An 18,948-nucleotide genomic window follows, 5' to 3' on the forward strand; every position below is an offset into this window, starting at 1 on the left:
GAGATTTACGGGTGGGTGTGCGATTGTACTCCAACTAAGTAGGCACAATATTGCTTGCTGTTAAGTATCTGCACTGTCATTGGCTTCTGCGTCATCGGCAGGACGGTTGTTGGTTTCAATTCTAACTAAAAGGTCATATTGGTTAAATTATCAGACCAGATCCACCATACTGCGTTATTGGAGATTAAACACGTGTTAATAGTAATAATTTTTAACCAGGTCCCACATTTGTGAACATCATGAAGTTCATGTTTAGTCTTTATATATAACAAAAAATTGGAAACCGAATGTACGAGGCATACTAGTTGATCAATGTTTTTAGTAAATGCTTAGTTTGATATCTAGAACCATAGGCAGGTACATTTAAACAGTGTTCACAGATGATGACGTGTGAACCAATAATTTATCAGTTTTCGAACATGTTTTGAAATATTAAATAAGTAAACGTGTTATTAAAATGCAACAAGTCTGCATTTGTACACAAGTTCATGTAGCAATATGTACCATTTATCACTATTTTACACACTTATTTTTTTTTGTCATTTAAGGCCCGGTCAGACCGACTAACGAATGTGTAACGGAGAGAAAACAGACAAAATATGCAGATTTTGGTTATCCGGTGATAAAATGTACCTGCTCTGCTGCTCAAGACGCTCGAAATCGGTGTGTGAAGCGTAGGAAACACACAATGACCGCACAAGTACCGATGATGTAACGGAAAAAACGTACGTTTAACGGATATGTACCGCATATTTAACGGTCGGCTTACGGATATTACCGTGCGAGTAATGGACTTCTACCTGATAGAACGGCAGTTTAGCGCATTAGTACCGGACAAAACGTTCTCCCAACGTGAGAGAAACGGAAAAGTACCGAACATCAACGTACAAAAAAGGGTCATTTTATGTGATGCTTTAATTATATTTTAAAGTATCATAATTTTATTTGCTTTGTTTGTAATACATATGCTTGTTTGTTTCTTGATCATAAATGTTTATATACCCTTTCGCCAAAAATAAAATAAATAGATAAATAAATCTTGGCCAGTCGGACACTTTAATGTTTTCTTTCCGATGAAAAAGTAGGGTACATCCTCAGTATCATGTGGCAAAGCTTCAGGTTCTGGCAGGTCAATGTATCCGTTATCAGCTGCTGCCTTCAGGTCTGACTCGTTCCACAACTGTGCATCGGATGCAGCACCACGGCCTCCAATGTCAGCCCAGGCGAACTTGTAGTCAGAATCCACCAGAGCTAGCAGGACAACGGAGAAGTACTACTTGTAGTAAATACGTAGACCCGGATCTTGGTGGATATTTGCAGGCAATATGTTTGCCATCAATAACACCAAGCGTATGGGAAAAATACCGGCTGCCCATGAAGCAGTAAGCTATTCGCGTCCAATCGGCAGTTGTTGTTGGCAACGGCATCACCTCGTCAGCACACTCATATATGACTGCTCTACAAACCTGACGTGTAAAAGATAACAGTATGATAAGCTAGCGTGGAGTATAAGTGTATGACAAAGTATATAATTCATGACTTTTAGCGAGTGGATGATTAGGTAAAACTATACTACTTGATAAACGGTGCATATAACTGTGTGCATTTCAAGATATGCGCACAAGACAGTACTAATGGTATTATACAATTTAGGGGTTAGTGATGTAGTGCGCGCACTCATCTATTTGCCTCTTATCCTATACCAATAACTAAACACAATGCAGTTCATATACTAGTACAAGAGCACCGCCTTGCGGATGCAGACCGCTAATCTATGTTTCTTTTTAAAGGTGAAGGGACCTATCTCAATAATAATCACAAAGGAGGGAGGAATGGAGTGGCGAGGGTGTATAGTGTGGGGGTGTGGTCATTTATCACATTATCTTCGAAAAAATAAAAAAAAATAAAAAAAACATGTTAAAAAAAACAAAAAACTTTTTTTTGGGGGGTTGGCGTGTTGGAGCGGGGTATAGTGTAAGGGTGTGGTGGTGATTTATTAGATGATCTTAAAAAAAACTTTTTTTGGGAGGGGGGATTCGGGGGGCGTGGGGGATGGTTTGGGTGAAGTCTATTGGGGTATGTCAGGTAAGTGTTGTTTTGTCAAAATATCAAACAAATCTAATCATAAATAAAGAGGTTATGGCAATTTTACCAAAATTTAATAATTTGACCTTGAGAGTCAAGGTCATTAAAAGGTCAAGGTAAAATTCAACTTGCCAGGTACAGTACCCTCATGATAGCATGAAAGTATTTGAAGTTTGAAAGCAATAGCCTTGATACTTTAGAAGTAAAGTGGATCTAAACACAAAATGTAACCATATATTCAAAGTTACTAAGTCAAAAAAGGGCCATAAGTCTGTACAATTGACAACCAGAGTTATGCAACTTGTCTTTTACTGTCCCCTTATGATAGTTTGCAAGTGTTCAAAGTATGAAAGCAATATCTATGATACTTTAGGGGTAAAGAGGACCAAAACACAAAACTTAACCAAATTTTCAATTTTCTAAGTATAAAGGGCCCATAATTCTGTCAAAATGCCAGTCAGAGTAATATTACTTTGCCTGCACAGTCCCCTTATGATAGTTAGTAAGTTTTGCAAGTATGTAAGCAATAGCTTTGATACTTTAGGAATAAAGTGGACCTAAACACAAAACTTAACCAAATTTTCAATTTTCTAAGTATAAAAAGGGCACATAATTCTGTCGAAATGCCAGTCAGAGTTACATAACTTTGCCTGCACAGTCCCCTTATGATAGTTTGTAAGTGTTGCAAGTATGAAAGCAATAGCTTTGATACTTAAGGAATAAAATGGACCTAAACACAAAACTTAACCAAAATTTTCAATTTTAAAGTATAAAAAGGGCACATAATTCTGGCAAAATGTACACCAGAGTTATCTAACTTTGCCTGCCTAGTCCCCTCATGATAGTAAGTGTACAAAGTTTGAATGCAAAAGCATTGATACTTTATGAGAAAAGTGGACCTAAACGCAAAAACTTAACCGGACGCCGACGCAGACGCCAACGCCGACGCAGACGCCAACGCCGACACTAAGGTGATGACAATAGCTCATAATTTCTTTTTCAAAAAATAGATGAGCTAAAAATGATGATAGAAGTAGACATTAAAATATATAAATATATTAAAATGACTATCAAAAGCCTTTTGAAATTAATTTTAGCACTAAAGTAAATTAAGCGGTACTTACTTCTGGCACGAAAAGAGAAATAGTGTTGTTAGCTCAGCAGATTAAGTCTATATATCAAGAAATCTTTCAGTTTGTGATGCAAGCACCAAATTTGGCACATATACTTTTCAGTAACTATAGATTTGATAAAGCACGTTAGCCAATACAAAATTTCAAAATGTCGTCCGTTTTCAAGATGGCCGCCGTCAGGATTGAAAAATGAAAAAAAAAAGAAGCAAATTCTCTGAAAGGTTTTACTGCTGTGAATATTACTTGATTTTGATTTCGTACACAACAATTTGACTAGTTTGAATTTAAATTCTGACATTGCTTAAGTTAAATATAGTACGCACAAATCCAACATTGCTTAAAAAATGGCCGCCAAGATGGCCGCAAAAACCTATTTATGATCATAGCTATATATTTATCCACTCAAATTTGATGAATTTTATGTCTATACCCAGGTTTCAGGGGGCAAAGAATACATTTATTTCGTCAGACAAAGTGTAAGTTAATAAGGTCACACAGAAATCCAACATGGTGTCCAAAATGGCTGCCAAGATGGCCGCCAAAACATATTAATGATCATAACTATGTTACTTTCCACTCAATTTAAGATCCAGATTTTGGTGTCTATAGATAGGTTTCAGGGGGTAAAGAACACATTAACGTCATCAGACATTTCTTAAGTTTATTATATATCACACAAATCCAAAATGGCCACCAAGATGGCCGTCAAAACCTATTAATGATCATAAAATATGACTATGTAACTCTCCACTCAAATTTGATTAACTTGGTGTCTATACCCAATTTTCAGGGAGAAAAGAACACATTACTATCACATTTATATCATCAGACAAAATTTAAGCTAATTATGTTACACAAACATCCAACACGGCGACCAAAATGGCCATTAACACAATACGAAGGACCACAAGTCCATAACTTGTTACTCAAAAGTTATGGTTGTTATGTAAAACGCTATAGTTTCGGAGATAATGAACACTTTAATCGAGTTGAGGTTATCATTAAGCAGTTGAATAATCATAAACTCCAATTTATGACATTTGTAAGAGAGAATGAACTAGCACATGACTTCAAAATAGGATCAGGTTTTACTAACTTCTGTAGACTTCATTTTTTACCGTTGCTGAAACTATTGAATGTTAATTACAGCCTGAATAAGCATGAGTTCTTCCAAAAGGTTAATAGTATACACTTTGTGTTCCTTTGACTATTTATTTACATCAAAGCAGAAGTAGATGGTCTTAATGTCCCTTTTGGAGTTATGCAGGATCTAGATGAGAAAATCTGTATCCTCGCCCACCAACTGTGTGGTGCTACGACGGGATCGTTATACTGTTTCTTTAACAATTTCAACCTCTGCATCCACTGAAGACAGAACAACATAGCATCCCATTTAAGGCAGAGTTGTGCTTATCAGAGCAATCATGCCGGCCTTGTTTCTGTCCCGAGACAAAAAGCTTTCCTTTTTTACATGAGCATTTTGTTTCTTTGCTGAAACTCACGATTCACGTTTGTTTCATCGTCTCCGGTGCTTGTTGTCTTTGTTATAATGACCGTCTTCGTAGCCATCGAACCCCACTGTCGCTTGTCCGCAATGCATTGTCTATGAATCTACATAAGACTCGGCTATTGCGTTATATAAGTCGCCCTTCTCCATGGGCAAGGATTCAGCAAAGTGCCACCATAATGCATCTGTTTCATGAATACAGTTCATCTCAGCCTCACATTATGTGTCTATAGCATACTCTCAAATTGCCTGAGCGATCTGAGGCTTATCTGCTGTACACAGTATGTTCTTGGTTTCAAAGAAGGCAGCAGGATGGGAGCTCAGTTCAAAAGACAAAACGACTGCAACGGAAGGATCTCCAGATTTTGACACCACCAGGAAACGCTGGAACAGAAGAGCAGGATAAAAAGCACGGTCAGAAGCGATCTTATCAGCCAAGCTATTCCCAAGAGCTTTGGCTCTGTATTTTCTCGTGAATTTATAAGCAAAGACCAACTTTCCTATGATATCTCTTATGATCGTTTTCCCAACCTGCATGAACATTCACATCTGACCAAGCCACTATCTTATTGACCATGTTTCTCAGAGGAGGGTTAGCTGTGTATGGAGAGCAGGTTGTAATCTGTGTCTGCATTTTCTATAGATCAAAAGAATCCCCTTTGATGCACGCCTCAGTTGAATCTTTGTGTTGTGGAATTGAAGTATAGGTCAGATCTGTTAAATCCTGCATCCCACCGTTGTGCTCGGATGATGCAGATAGGGTCTAAGGGGTTTGCATTTCTTCAGCCATTTCACTGCCGCGAGTTAGACCACATGTGCTCTATAAACACATCATCAATGTGTGCTCAATGACAAGATCACGTCCTAGCCCAGCATGGCACTGATGGCTCCTACGAACAACGTGAAAACCAATACCGAACTTTCGATAAACGTCTGGGTGCGTTTCCTCTTGGTCGCTTATTTTCAGCAAAGATGGATAGCAAATCGGGCACTGCCTGCTAATGCCTCAGCCAACACCCAGTACGATATGCTTTAATCAACACCCTTAAATTGTTAATCATAAGCTGGTAATTCAGCCATATTATGCTTGTCTTTGAGGTCTGGGCAAGTTCATGTTTCTCCTTCTCTGTAGCCCTCTCGGGTTTGATATAAATCGCATAACAGATAATCTGCTAGCGTCACTTTGCCCCTAAGAAGGGAAGAGTACAAATCCTTTGCATGATCCAGCAGTATCTGAATGTCTGGATCTTCCTGGGTCATTTCGGCTCTGCCATGAGGGATCCTTTGCCCCCCCCACCTCAAGTTCATACGTTTATGAAACATCCCAAATTCTAATCAACACTTTAAACTACTTTGTGGTGCATCAGTGATGATTTCGGCAGCCTTCCAATACAAGGGTTGGTCAAACGTTACAATGGTGTGAAGGTTGTGGCAAGGTTGCGAACTAAGGCTTATGTTGACAGAATGTACGCTTTGTCCCCATTGTACATATTAATCATAGGCAAGAATTTGAATGACAATTCCAGCCCAGGGTACTGTATTTTCTGGTGCAAGATACGCATCATTCCCTGCAAATTCAGTGTTGCCTAAAGCTGAAAAATATCGATCCTCTTGTCAAAATCCAAAAATCACGGCAGGTCCAAACTATGGCGTTTCACATAACAAGCATCACGTCAAAAGTAATGGACTTGTGGTCCTTCGTTTTGTGCCGTTTGACGCCATGTGAGATTACTGTGTAACATAATACACTTAAACTATGTCTGACAATCGTAATGTGTTCTTTGCCCCTCGAAACCTCGGTATAGACATCATAATCATCAATTGTGAGTGGAAAGTTACAAAGTTATGATCATTTATAGATTTTGGTGGCCATCTTGGAGGCCATTTTGGACGCCATGTTGGATTTGTGTCTAATATAATAATCTTAAACTATGTCTGATGATCTTAATGTGTTCTTTGCCCCTTGAAACCTATGTATAGCAACCAAAATAATCAAATTTGAGTGGATATTTACATAGTTATGATCATAAATAGGGCTTGGCGGCCATCTAGGCGGCCATTTAAGATGCCATGTTGGATTTATGTATACTATTTGGACGTCATGTTGGATTTGTGTGTACTGTTGTAAACTTTAACAATGTCTGATGATCTTTATGTGTTCTTTGCCCCTTGAAACTTATGTATAGACAACGCATTCATCAAATTTGATTGTATAGTTACATTGTTATGATCATTTATAGGTTATTGGCGGCCATCTTGAAAAAAAACCATCTTTCCGGAGGTCCGATTGTGGTAAACTTTTGATATGTTTTAAAGAACCTTCTACCCTACCAGGATCAGTTAAAATACCCTTTGTAGCAATTTTCTGGTGGTTGAAGGTATTTTGTTCATATATTGACCCTACTAGTACTTCTTGCTAAAAACAGAGTATTGGTGGCCATCTTGAAAAAAATGCCGCCATTTTGAATTTTCAAGTGGCTAACGTGCTTTTTAAAGAAAGGGGTACCTAAAGGTAATTTATGCCAAATTTCCTGCTTGCATCACTAAGTGAAAGATTTTATCAATAATCGCATATCACGGTACTTTGAACCAGACACAAGATGCCGCAGCGCAATAGTTAGCTTCATATCTGGTTAAATGGGAAGTCTGTAGTTGTTGCGCTGTTTCGTTATCATTGGGCCCACTCGTGCGAGAATCTCATCGAACATCTAGGGTGGCATTCTCATGATGTTGATGAATGCGCGTTGGTCCTCTCGTCGTAGTTCGACCATACGTTGGTCAAACAGACCGAACTGACGCCTCCGCTCGGGACCTAGCCAAGCCCTGATCCACCATCTGCGCTGCATCCGCCTCCTTGCTCTCTTTTGAGCAATACGATACATGGCCAGATTAGCATTCAAAAGGCCAATCTAGGCCTGCAAGAGGGTGGTTTGACACTCTAATTGAATGCGAGCACGACACTCCATTGCACATGTCCTTCACACAAGGCGTACCAAAATGAAATGATTCTTCGACCCACAGGTTAATAACGGTTAAATGTATGTCAACAGTTTTGTTCCGCCTCACTTCTCGCACTTTTGTATACGTAAGCTGTCCGTTATTATCTTTTGAACATGCGTTAGGACCAGAACAACCTGATATTAACGGACAGAAACCGGATACGTACAGGAGGTGTACCGCACGAGTTCCGAATAAACCGTAAACTAACGTATGAAGACCGCACTTTAAACGGAGATCTCTGTCCGTTTTATCCGTTGGAAAATTTTGAACATGCTAAAAACTTCCCAACGGACGGAACGGATGTCACCGGACATCGCCGAACAAGGAGAGGATTCACCGGATATGAAACGGACATTAAACGGATAAGAACGGACACGAACGGTGTTACCGGGCCTTTAGTGGCGGAAATTTGAAGGGTGAGTAACCAATCATAAGTTTAAAAAGCTATTCTGTATGCTAAAATATATTTATTGCATATTAAAGGGGCCTTTTCAAGTTATGGTAAACTGACAAAATTGTTTGTTCATATTCTCAAATTTTCGTTTTAGTTATGATATTTATGAGAAAACCGTAATGCTGAACATTTACCATGCTCTAAAATAGCCTTTATATGCATCTTTTGACGATTTAAAAACCTGAAAATTATAAAGCGTTGCAACGCGAAACGATTGAATAATTTGGAGAGTTCTGTTGCTGTCTTTGTATTTTGTGAGACTACAAGGATCACTTATATGAAGTATAAAATACATCGTTCATTGTATATGGAAGGATGGCCGTGTGGTCTATTGCGGAGACTTTTCACTCCAGGACTCCAGTGGTCAGTGGTTCGAGTCCTGCTTGGGTTTGCCTTTTTTCTTTTTTTTATAAATTGTATTCTTGATTTTTTACTGGAGCTTTTTCGATCCAATGTTTACATTTATCAATTTAAAGCATTTAATGACAAACTTCAAAACATGCCAAAATCTGTGAAAAGGCCCCTCTAAAACTTTGGAAAGCTTTTGGTATACATACAATAAGTTATCATCAAGACAAACAACGTACAGTAAATTGTCGTATAATATATTTGTTGTATTAACATTCAAATGCACTATCATTATGTATACATTTTCAGATTAAATTTGCTTTGCTGTGGGTTTTTCACGATAGCTTATACCAGGCTTAGTATACTGCTCAACAGTTTTTGCTAATATTTCATAATAAAAAAACAACCACTTCTTCAGAATTCCTTTCTTCTGTATTGCAACAAAGAACTAGCCAGATTTCAGTTCGCAATATGTGAAGCAAAATGTCAATAATGATGGAAAACACTGAATAAGTGAATCATGAACATATATATGCTTGAACTGAGGCCTTTCGTGCGACCATGAACTTAACTCAAGGGGTGACACACATTTCCACATGGGGCGAACTATTTTGCATAATCAGGTTCAAATAGTAAAATAAACAGTTCAAACTGTATAATATGGCCGTATTTAGCAGTTTACCTTTAAATTTGATTACCTTTAAAGTAAAAAGACATACTGCTTGATGCATGATGAACGACCCAGTTACAGTCCGAAAAAGATGTTGTATGATCAAATTGACCTTTGACCTCTTAAGTGTGACTTTGACATTTTGGCTAGTGTGATGGGTGTTACATCTGACGCCTTCTTCATGTAGTCATGTATGAAAAGTTGTTGTAAAATTTAAAGCTCAATAACGAAGTTACAGTCAGGACAAGCCCGTACGAACGAAAGCACAAACACTCGACCTTTGTCACTGCTACATGTATATTGGACTAAACACTACACAAACTATTTACCCATATAGATGTGGAATGTACATTTATAGCATCCTTGTCTGGATCAGTCATGAAACCTTATTCTTTGTCAACATCTATCACTGGCAAGTTATTATCCAATATAATACCAATGCACAGTATTATAAGTAAATCAAAATTACCATTACTTATTTAAAAAAGTGTAATTTATTAGCAAAAAACTTTTTTACGATAAAGTATATCGAATTAGACAGTATTTTACACATCTCATAACAACCCATACTTCTTAATACTTCATGAAAAATCAAACACTCAAAAAATACACAATATCAGTAATGGTAATGTACACACATCTTTTAAACAAGAGCACCGCCTTGCAAGTGCAGACCGCTCATCTATTTTTCTTTTTAAAGGTGTAGGGACCTATCTCAATTTCAATCACAAAGGATGGAGGGGTGCAGTGGAGAAGGGTGTATAGTGTGGGGGTTTTGTCGTTTATTACATTATCTTCCAAAAATGCAAAAACAAAATGCAAAAAACAACAACATTTTTTTGGGGGGGGGATTTTTTTTGGGGGGGGGGATTCTTGGGTGGGATGGTTGGACGGTATTTTAAAAATAAAATAATAAAAATAAATAATTGTGTTTTTTAACCATGTTTGAAAAAAAACAAGAGATGTGCTTGTCAGTAACACAATGCCCCCTATTGCGCCGCTTTGATATTATTTCTTTTTTTTTACCTTTGACCTTGAAGGATGACCTTGACCTTGAACTTCCACTTCTCAAAATGTGCAGCTTCATGATAACGCCGCTTTGAATTTTTTTACCTTTGACCTAAAAGGATAACCTTGACCTTGAAGAATGACCTTGACCTTGAACTGCCACCACTAAAACTGTGCAGCTTCATGAGAACGCCGCTTTGAATTTATATATATATTTTTTACCTTTGACCTTGAAGGATGACCTTGACCTTAAAGGATGACCTTGACCTTGAACTTCCACTACTCAAAATGTGCAGCTTCATGAGAACACCGCTTTGAATTTTTTTTAATGTTTTTTAACTTGAAGGATGACCTTGACCTTGAGCTTCCACCACTCAAAATGAGCAGCTTCATGATAACGCCGCTTTGATTTTTTTTATATTTTGTTTGAACTTTGACCTTGAAGGATGACCTTGACCTTGAAGGATGACCTTGACCTTGAAACTACACCACTCAAAATGTGCAGCTTCATGATAACGCCGCTTTGATTTTTATTTTACCTTTGACAATTAAGGATGACCTTCACCTTGAAGAATGACCTTGACCTTGAACTTCCACCACTCAAAATTTGCAGCTTCATGATAATGCTGCTTTGAAATTTTTTATTTGTTTTTTGACCTATGACCTTGAAGGATGACCTTGACCTTGAAGGATGACCTTGAACTTCCACCACTCAAAATGTGCAGCTTCATGAGATACACATGCATGCCAAATATCAAGTTGCTATCTTCAATATTAAAAAAGTTATAGCCATTGTTAAAGTTTTCGGACGGACAGACGCCATATATTTGACATTTGATCTTGAAGGATGACCTTCACCATCATCTTTTACCACTCAAAATGTTCAGCTCCACGAGATACACATGTATGCTAAATATCAAGTTGATATCTTCAATATTGAAAAAGTTATGGCCAATGTTAAAGTTTTCGGACGGACAGACACCACAAACCTGCTATATGCCACCCTACCGGGGGCATACAAATTATTTTTGGGGGGTGGGGGTGGAGGGGGTATAGTGTGAGGGTGTGGTGGTCATTTATTAGATGATCTTTAATTAAACAAAAATAATTGGGGGGATTGAGGGGGATTCGGGGGGGGGGGATTCGGGGGGGATTCGGAGGGGGGCGTGGGGGATGGTTTGGACGGAGTCAATTGTGGTATGTCAGGTAAGAGTTGTTTTGTCAAAGTATCAATCAAATCTAATCATAAATAAAGAAGTTATGGCAATTTTAGCAAAATTTAATAATTTGACCTTGAGAGTCAAGGTCATTCAAAGGTCAAGGTAAAATTCAACTTGCCAGGTACAGTACGCTCATGATAGCATGAAAGTATTTAAAGTTTGAAAGCAATAGCCTTGATACTTTGAAGTAAAGTGAATTTAAACACAAAATGTTACCATATATTCAAAGTTACGAAGTCAAAAAAGGGCCATAATTGGGTAAAAATGACAACCAGAGTTATGCAACTTGTCCTTTACTGTCCCATTATGATAGTTTGCGAGTGTTCCAAGTATGAAAGCAATATCTATGATACTTTAGGGGTAAAGTGGACCAAAACACAAAACTTAACCAAATTTTCAAGTATAAAGGGCACATAATTCCGTCAAAATGTCAGTCAGAGTTACATAACTTTGCCTGCACCGTCCCTTTACGATAGTTAGTAAGTGTTGCAAGTATGAAAGCAATGGCCTTGATACTCTAGGAAAAAAAGTAGACCTAAACACAAAACTTAACCAAATTTTCAATTTTCTAAGTATAAAAAGGGCACATAATTCCGTCAAAATGCCAGTCAGAGTTACATAACTTTGCCTGCACAGTCTTCTTACGATTGTTAATAAGTGTTGCAAGTATGAAAGCAATGGCTTTGATACTTTAGGGAAAAAGTGGACCTAAACACAAAACTTAACCAAATTTTCAATTTTCTAAGTATAAAAAGGGCACATAATTCCGTCAAAATGCCAGTCAGAGTTACATAACTTTGCCTGCACAGTCCCCTTACGATAGTTAGTAATTGTTGCAAGTATGAAAGCAATGGCTTTGATACTTTATGAATAAAATGGACCTAAACACAAAACTTAACCAAAATTTTCAATTTTCTAAGTATAAAAAGGGCACATAATTCTGTCAAAATGCAAGCCAGAATTATCTTACTTTACCTGCCCAGTCCCCTCATGATAGTAAGTAAGTGTACCAAGTTTGAATGCAATAGCATTGATACTTTATGGGAAAAGTGTACCTAAACGCAAAACTTAACCGGACGCCGACGCCGACACCGTCGCCGACGCCGACGCCAAGCTGATGACAATAGCTCACAATTTTTTTTTAAATAGATGAGCTAACAAAGAGATGTTCAATTTCTCTAATGATTATAATTTATGCAACATTTTGAATATTAATGTAGAAAATACCCTGTGAATCCACCGATACGCTATTAATAAAGTCAACTCTTATAAATAATGTAGTAAGCGTCCCACACAATAATGAATGATCATTCAAACCCCAAAAAGGCGGCTATTCACAAATCTTTAAACATCAATTACCAACTATAATTTGTTGACAAAAAGGGACTGGAACCTCCATTCAAACGTTGTCTTAGCCACATTGATAAATGGCATTCTGCAACATCTGTCTTTTTTACCGTGCTTTACACCGTTAACATAAAAACAAATTTACTGGGGGCCAATATGGCGCATCATGACAGTGATGTAATTAACATAATTTTATGTCATAGATTTTGTTGATATTGTAACGTTTATATTATTACTTAAAGATATTCAAACTTTACTTTGTAAATACCTATATTTTCTAACAAAAAGAGGAAAAAAAATTATCATAAAAGCAATACGCACTTGATTTGATTTTTTTAATTTTTATGTAATATACTTGTACATTGAACAACCAAATACTTTCTGAGTATATGCAGTTTCGAATAAAAATCTGACTATGTAAATAAAATGTGTTTCTAAAACATACCATCTAAAACTGTCTACAGTGTTAAACACAATTAATTTGTCTAAATAATCAAAGAGCAAACTGACTACAAGGGTCTTATATAATGCATGTGAATACATTAAAAGATTGTTATGATTAGTAGGCTTATATTAATGATTTCAATTGTGATTAAGGCGACAAAACAGCAAATTATATTTGACATTCCATGCATGTATGAAAAAAAACATATTAGATAAGGAATCTGATATAACGGATCTGGATCTCTGATGAACTATATCATATAAATAAGAGCTGTCAGAAGACAGCGCGCTCGACTTTTCGAGTGCTTGGCAGTATAACGTAAGCTATCATGTGGAAATATTTCATATTCAATAAGGTCAAGGTAATAGAGTCATATTCTAACTGGAAGCGGACCATAATTGAAACATAATGATCGCTAATGTTTTAAAGAAGTGGGACATTATAGACGATTCTGAGTTCAGGTATAGTTTCCGCAATCTATTGAACATTTGTAAAGACATAAAACAAACTAATAAGATTATATTTCAAGTTTCATAGCAATAGCTTGGGTGGGATGGTTGGACGGTCTTTCAAAAATCAAATAATAAATTTTTTTGTTTTTTACCATGTTTCAAAATAATAAATAATTCTTTTTGTGTGTGTGCGGGGGTGGGGGTGGAGAGGGGAAATAATGTGTGGGTGTGGTCATTTATCAGATGATATTTCAAAAATTAGAAAAAACAAGAGCTGTGTTCGTGAAACACAATGCCCCCTATTGCGTCCCTTTGAAGTCATATATTTGACCTTTGGCCTTAAAGGATGACCTTGACCTTTCACCACTCAAAATGTGCAGCTCCATGATATACACATGCATGCCAACTATCAAATTGCTTCAATAGTGCAAATTTGACCTTTGACCTTAAACTTTGAATATGACCTTGACTTTTAACCACTCAAAATGTGCAGCTCCATGAGATACGCATGCATGAAATATATAGAGTTGCTATCGTCAATATTGCCAAATTTGACCTTTGACCTTGAAGGATGACCTTGACCTTTGACCTTGAAGGATGACCTTGACCTTTTACCACTCAAAATGTTCAGCTCCATGAGATACGCATTCATACAAAATAGCGAATTGCTATCTTCAATATTGCAAAATTTTACCTTTGACCTTGAAGGATGACCTTGACCTTTCACCACTCAAAATGTGTAGCTCCATGAGATATGCATGAATGCCAAATATCTAGTTGCTATCTTCAATATTGCAAAATTTGACCTTTGACCTTGACCTTTCACCACTCAAAGTGTGCAGCTCCGTGAGATACACATGCATGCCAAATATCAAGTTGCTATCTTCAATATTGCAAAAATTATGACCAATGTTAAAGTTTTCGGACGGACGCACAGACTGACGGACAGTTCAACTGCTAAAAACTAAAAAAATATTATTTTTTTTTAGAGGGGGGATTCTGGGGTGGTGTGTGGGGGATGGTTTGGGTGGAGTCCATTGTGGTATGTCAGGTAAATGTTGTTTTGTCAAAGTATGAATCAAATCTGATCCTAAATAAAGAAGTTATGGCAATTTAAGCAAAATTTACTTATCTGACCTTGAGATTCAAGGTTATTACAAGGTCAAGGTCAAATTAAACTGCCAGGTACAGTACCCTCATGATAGTAAGAAAGTATTTGAAGTTTAAAAGCGATAGCCTTGATACTTTAGAAGTAAAGTGCATCTAAACACAAAATTTAACTAGAAATGGCGCGGCAGAGGCCGACGCGTATCCCCAGGCCGCATGTTTGATCCAGGGGCGCCCCAGGGTTGGTAATGGGCCATGCATAGTTGAGATTGACCATATTGGCATAAGAGAGGTTCAGTATCAATTAGAAGTGAATTGGTGTAGAAATGAAGAAATTATAGTAAAAGGCAATTTTGGGTGGGTGTGGCCTATGTGGGCGGGGCGCCCCAGGGTTGGTTATGGGGCCATGCATAGTTGAGATTGACTGTATTGTCATAAAAGAGGTTCAGTATAAATTTGAAGTGAATCGGTGTAGAAATTAAGAAATTATAGTAAAAGGCAATTTTGGGTTGGGCGTGGCCTATGTTGACGGGGTGCCCCAGGGTTGGTAATGGGGCTATGCATAGTTGAGATTAACCGTATGGTCATAAGAAAGGTTCAGTATCAATTTGAAGTGAATCGGTGTAGAAATGAAGAAATTCGGACATAGGCCACGCCCACCCAAAATGGCAGTTTTACTATAATTTCTTCATTTCTACACCGATTCACTTCAAATTGATACTGAACCTCTCTTATGACAATAGTAAAAAGCAATTTTGGGTGGGCGTGGCCTATGTGGGCGGGGTGCCCCTGGGTTGGTAATAGGGCCATGCATAGTTGAGATTGACCGTATTGTCATAAGAAAGGTTCAGTATCAATTTGAAGTTAATCGGTGTAGAAATGAAGAAATTATAGTAAAACTGCCATTTTGGGTGGGCGTGGCCTATGTGGGCGGGGCGTCCCAGGGTTGGTAATGGGGCCATGCATAGTTGAGATTGACCGTATTGTCATAAGAGAGGTTCGGTATCAATTTAAGACAATCGGTGAAGAAATGAAGAAATTATAGTAAAACAAGAGCACCGCATAACGGGTGCCACGCTAGGCTGCGAAAGCTTGTCAGAATTTTTTTTAGAGGTCACAGTGACCTTGACCTTTGACCTAGTGACCCAACAAGAGATGTGTTTGTCAGAAACACAATGCCCCCTACTGCGCCACTTTGAAATAAAATTTCTATTTATTATTTGGCAGGTATAGACATCATCTCCCTTTAAAGCTTTATTACTTTCCTTTGATTTTGTCCAATCCAACCGGGGGGGAGGCCTGTAGACAGTCAAAAATGACCCAGTCAGACATCACTGACAACCAAGACCTGTGGTTTATCAAAGAGATCATAGCCAGAGTTCATCATGTATGTATGGACATAAGGCCACTGGTATATAATGAAAACTAGCATTTACAAATTAGAACAGGTAACAAATGATAACAAGACTATTGTCAAGCAATATTAGTCCCCTACCGGCTCCACCATTGTCAGAAATTCCAGATTTATATATATATATATATATATTTGTTGCCATAGCAACCAATTTTTTTTATTTAGGAACAAAATGAAATTACGTGCATAATGTCCATATTGCCATCTATCCATGTCTCAAGTTTCATGAAAAAATATTAAGAACTTTAAAAGTTATTGCAGGATCCAGAAAACCACCATTTTCAGCAGTAGTTCTAGTCAATTTGTTGCCATAGCAACCAGAATTTTTGACGTCGGAACGAAATGAAATGACGTGCATAATGTCCATATTGCCATCTATCCAAGTTTCAAGTTACATGAAAAAATATTAAGAACTTTAAAAGTTATCGCAGGATCCAGAAAACCACCATTTTCAGCAGTATGTCAAGTCAATTTGTTGCCATAGCAATCATAATTTTTTACGTCGGAACGAAATGAAATGACGTGCATAATGCCCATATTGCCATCTATCCATGTTTCAAGTTTCATGAAAAAATATTAAGAACTTTAAAAGTTATCGCAGGATCCAGAAAAACCACCATTTTCAGCAGTATTTCTAGTCTATTTGTTGCCATAGCAACCAGATTTTTTGACGTAGGAACGAAATGAAATGACGTGCATAATGTCCATATTGCCATCTATCCATGTTTCAAGTTTCATGAAAAAATATTAAGAACTTTTAAGTTATCGCAGGATCCAGAAAAGTGTGACGGACGGACGGACGGAGACAAAACCATAAGTCCCCTCCGGTGAAACCGGTAGGGGACTAATTATATCAAGAGATGTGTTCGTCAGAAACACAATGCCCCCTATTGCGCCGCTTTGAAATAAAATTGCTTTTAATCATCTCCCTTTAAAGCTTATTATTTCCCTTGAATTTTGTCCAACCCAACCGGGGGGGGGGGGGGAAGGAGGGCCTCACAGTCAATTATGACCATGTCAGACATCACTGACAACCAAGACCTGTGGTTTAGAAGAGATCAAAGCCAGAGTTGATAATGTCTGTGGACTTATGTCCATAGGTATTATGTCCACAGGTATGTGATGAACATCAAAAAAATTATAATTATATCATTTAAAAAAAAAACATTTGACAAATCAATCATTGGAGTTATAAATAATCAAAATAATAAATCTGTACAGTAACTGTGAAAAGAACTTCAATTCTTGGTAAGGAAATATATAATATGAGATTTATAATTATATAAATTACTTCCCGTGAAAATAATTGTCTTTAACAAACCTCTATTTTTAGTAGCAAATAATTAAAAGCCACTACCGTGACTGTGATTGACCACTCGAAATGTGCCGCTCCATGAGATACACATGCATGCCAAATATATAAAGTGGCTATGTTCCATATTGAATAATTATCTCCCTTTTTAAAGCTTATTACTTCCCTTAATTTTTTTTTTAACCGTAGACCGTAAAGGATGACCTTGACCTTGACCTTTTACCACAATGTGTTTGTCAGAAACACAATGCCGCCTACTGCGCCGTTTTGATTTATTTAACAAATATATATATACGTGGGCAGGTCAGATAACTATATTCATTTAAAGCTTATTAATTCCCTTGACTTTGTTTTTTCTACCCTAGACCTTGAAGGATGATGTTCACCTTGAAATGTTACCACTCAAAATGTGCTGCTCCATGAGATACACATGCATGCCAAATATCAAGGTGCTATCTTTAATATTTAAAAAGTTATGTAAAGGATTTAGCAAGACGCCAACGGCGGACGGCGGACGGCGAACGGCGGACTTCGGACGGAGGACGTCGGACGGCGGACGACGAGCTGGCTATGACAATAGCTCGTGTTTTCTCCGAAAACAGCCTCGCTAATAACCTAAACAAATGAGTAAAAATCTCTGACCCGGCCCCACCCCAACCCCCATAACTTTTGACCCAGGGGTCACATCAAAATTCCAAATAGTGCAGGGTCGCACATATGCTCATAGCTACCATGTGTGTATGTTTCAAGGTTCTAGTGCTAATAGTGTAGGAGGGGATAGTGGCCAGGACAGACAGACAGACAGACAGATAGACAGAGGGACAGACAGACAGACAGACAGACGGACGGCGGAGATTACCACAATATACCCACGCTTTTCAAAAAGCGTTGGGATAACAAAATATTCAAAGTTACTAAGTCAAAAAAGGGCCATAATTCAGTCAAAATGCCAACTTGTCATGAACAGTCCCCTTATGATAGTTAGCGAGTGTTCCAAGTCTGAAAGCAAAAGCTGTGATACTTAAGGAGTAAAATGGACCAAAACACAAAACTTAACCAAATTTTCAATTGTCTAAGTATAAAAGGGACCATCATTATGTCAAAATGACAGTCATAGTTACATAAATTTGGCTGAACAGTCCCCTTATGATAGTTAGTAAGTGTTGCAAGCATGAAAGCAAAAGCTTTGATACTTTAGGAATAAAGTGAACCTTAACACAAAACTTAACCAAATTTTCAATTTTCTTAGTATAAAAAGGGGCATAACTCTAAAAAAAATGCTGACAGAGTTATGCATCTTGACGTGTGTAATTATCTTGTTGCCATAAAGAAGTATTCCAAGATTGAGTTTATTATCTTTGATAGTGTTCAAGTTATTTGAGTTAAGAAAAAACTTTCACCAACGGCGACGCCGACGCCGGGGCGTGTAGTATAGCTCTCATTTTT

The 18,948-nt window shown here is 37.6% G+C and overlaps 1 protein-coding gene across 2 annotated transcripts in view; it reads right to left on the reverse strand.

Moving 5' to 3' along the window:
• Positions 1-18,948, reverse strand: part of LOC127876300 (uncharacterized) — a 30,690-nt gene that overhangs the window by 7,395 nt on the left and 4,347 nt on the right. The window contains exon 3 of one of the 2 annotated variants that reach the window (XR_008047769.1): positions 963-1,466. The exons of the other annotated variant lie outside the window; for it this stretch is intronic. The gene's annotated coding sequence lies outside the window, so the exon portion shown is untranslated. Of the gene's footprint in view, positions 1-962; positions 1,467-18,948 lie in introns of those variants that run through there. 2 annotated transcript variants of the gene reach the window in all.

Source organism: Dreissena polymorpha, chromosome 4, assembly GCF_020536995.1.
Source record: "Dreissena polymorpha isolate Duluth1 chromosome 4, UMN_Dpol_1.0, whole genome shotgun sequence".
Classification (NCBI taxonomy): domain Eukaryota; kingdom Metazoa; phylum Mollusca; class Bivalvia; order Myida; family Dreissenidae; genus Dreissena; species Dreissena polymorpha.